We start from the raw sequence: 3,513 nt of genomic DNA, 5'->3' as shown, positions 1-3,513 counted from the left end.
GAGGATGATGGGAGGAAAAGGCTGATTGGAATGTTGGTCTACTGTACCTTCTGTCTTGATGCCTTTACTGGCAGCTACTAAATTCATGATATTTCCTGCCGGCGTTGTCAAAATTGCAGTGCCTACTCAGATCCTAATTAACTGCAACTGAGAGAGTTGATGCTGCATAAAAATAGCCAAAATTGTGTTATTCATATCAAGTCAGACAAACATGTAAATGCCGTTACTGGGTGTTAATTTATATGATAGTGGTGCAGGAAGAGACCAAAACCAACTGTGAAAAATTTACTGTACTGAGGGTCAGAAGGCGCAAGTTTGGGTGCCCCGTTTATTACTACTTTGTGTCCTCTGTCAAATGGCTATAACAGTCTCAGAGTTTCTGTTTCTGTGCATGTAAACAGAGAGGTCTGCATTGCTAATTGTAGTATACACTGTCTAAATTTGAAACCCCAAAATTTCATTCTCTGTGAAAACAGGTGGAGTTAGGCTGATATAAGAACAGTGCAGAACAGGAAATCTTACGAAATAATAAAATAATTTCTCAACAACCTTCTGGTGTTGCTATTCTGGATTGGGAAAAAGTAAAACTCTCCTTAGAGTCCTTCATTTCAGGAGGTCTAGGCAAAAATTGAGATTTCTCTGAAATCTGTCCATCAAACTCTGCATGGTTCAACCACAGACTTTTAAAGACTGAGTTTGTTTTTACTGTTGATACTAATTACAGTTCGGGAGGAAAAAAAGTGGTGTTGATGGAGCTGAGTAAATTCTCTGCCTTACAGACTTGGAAAAGGTAAAAGAAGCTAAGGCAAAGGGCACCCAAAGCCTGGAATTGTATTCCTGTGTCTGCAGGGATGGGAAAGCCAGGTGGGACATTCTGCTGTTTCTTTTTTTTTAAAGGAATTCCTTTATTTTTATTATTTATTTATTTATTCATTTATTTTTGGCTGTGTTGGGTCTTCGTTTCTGTGCGAGGGCTTTCTCTAGTTGTGGCAAGCGGGGGCCACTCTTCATCGGAGTGCACGGGCCTCTCACTATCGCGGCCTCTCTTGTTGCGGAGCACAGGCTCCAGATGCGCAGGCTCAGTAGTTGTGGCTCACGGGCCCAGCCGCTCCGCAGCATGTGGGATCTTCCCAGACCAGGGCTCGAACCCGTGTCCCCTGCATTGGCAGGCAGATTCTCAACCACTGCGCCACCAGGGAAGCCCCAGATTTTCTTTTTTAAAGCTTGTTTTCCTTAGTTTGTTGGAAATCTTTTGAAGTAATCAGAGGACTCAGTCTTCTTGGAAATCGTAACTTACCAAGATCAAACACTTCTTCAGCGCTTTGCTAGACCATCCCCTTAGCTGCAATTCAAAGCGGACTCTCCTAGCCCAGCAGATAAGCATTTTACAAATATTTAAGCCACATGTCTTGCATACCAGTTTTATCCCACTATTTCTGGATCCAGTAGCAGTTGGGGTAACACCTAGTAAATTGAAATAACATTCTGGAAAGATGTTGCTCACTCTTTACAACAGATATGTATTTAATATTGGGTTGGCCACAAGGTTCGTTTAAGACAGTACAGAAAGACCCGAACAAACTTTTTGGCCAACCCAGTATTTAGCGTCTACCATTTTTTAATCTGCTGATTAAAAATCAGAGCTAAATTAATGTCATTAAACTCACGCAGTACAATGTTGTGATCATTCCTATTAGGTTATTATCTCTGATGTGTTACATATATTCATGCTTAGAAAAATCACTGTTCTGCAGGTTCTTCTGAATATCAAATTATACTCAGCTCCTTACTTAAAACATCAGGTGATGGCCTTTGATCAAAAGCAATAAAATCTAAGCAGTTAAAACAAATAGCAGAATTTTTTTTTTTGCTTTAGTTAAAGGCAAACTGGAAATATATCTTTTTAAATTTTGGTTTGTATCCTATAATAAATTGCCATTTTAAAGATTGATGTTAATTTATCATGACTCCTGAATTTTGTTGACATCAATTATACTGAAGAAAAAACACTCTATAGGATAAATTACACAACCTTGTGGATAATCAACCATAATCTTGTAGAACGGTTTATTAGCTGTGAAGGATTATGTGACAGTTTAAAAATATTGCTTGGGACCGTCTGAACTCATCCCATTAGAAGATAAAAGCAGTATACTTTTAACACTGGAGCTGAAGGTTTTCTAATCAGGTGATTATATCTATGGCTACGTGACCTTTTTAAATAAAAGCAATGTGGGAAATTTGATTTTAAATGGTAGAGAATATTAAGCTATCCAGGGAGAATCTGCTATAAGGTTATAGAGCAATAGGACTGAAAAAACGTTAATGATTGTAGACTAATTAAGCTCATTTTTTTCTACCTGAAGAAAGAGGGCAAAACCATACAAATATGCACTGACTATGCCTTTATAACATTTCTCTTGTGGTTATTCTTGAGAATGAAGAGCCACTCTGCTTAAAAATAAAAGCTGAATTTAAGGAATGATATCTTAATTTTATTACTATTTTTATCTTTAATACTAATTTAAGATATTTTCTGTTACCTGAATTCCAGACCTTCAACTTTTTCATTAATCATTTATTCTCCTTTGTGATATAATCATTTGTGGAATTGAAAAATAACCACTGTGAGTCTCTTTTACTTATTCATCTTTATGTGGGAAGTACTTCTTATAACTAGTCAACTTTTAAATTTAGTGAACTAAATGTTCTCCAGTCTGGAAGTGTCAGATTACTCCTATTCCTCATCCTCTTCCCAGACACTATGGACTTTCCTCCGAGGTGATTCTGTGAACTATATAGCTGACATCATGTGGATTTTGCTCTCTTATTTTGGGTGAACAGAAAAGCATTGCACATAGGCAGCGTCCCCAGCAGAGGCAGCATTGATTAACCTCCACACATAGGCTGCACAATGCCACTTAAAATTTTTTTTTATTGTCAAATCTTTGCTCACAAACCTTCAATGGATCTGCATTATCCACATAATAAAGTAAAAATCCCTCTACCTGGCATTCAGATGTTCTCAAAATTGGTCCTGTCACCCATGATGATCTCACTGGTCCTCCCCATTATTCCTCATCCAAGGACATCTACCCTGTCCCCCAATACCCACAAGTGTGCACACTCATACACACACACCAATACACACACACACACACACACACACACACATGGTTTCATCTCAGCCTAGAGTATCTCTCCAGCCCCACCCCACCCCAAAAAAATTCATAATCCATTTTACTGATTTCAGATTAAGTCAGGCTCATGCTTGACCCTTGCCCTGATCTTCTTCTTCACTTCAAGTGTCTGAATGGTGCCCAACAAAAATGTCAGTTCCCCCAGTCCTTTGGCCCCTGAACGTTTCCAGTTATCCTTCTAGCTAGTGGTGGGTATATGACTTAATTCTGGCCAATAAGATATAAGGCAAATCTCCTGGGAACATCGCAGAAATATTTTCCCTCCATGATTAAAAGACAGAGGTTCATAGGAACAAGCCATTGGCCTGTTCTC

Source organism: Balaenoptera borealis, assembly GCF_965194805.1.
Source record: "Balaenoptera borealis genome assembly, chromosome: 18".
Classification (NCBI taxonomy): Eukaryota; Metazoa; Chordata; class Mammalia; order Artiodactyla; family Balaenopteridae; genus Balaenoptera; species Balaenoptera borealis.
Note: the sequence above shows the minus strand (reverse complement) of the source record.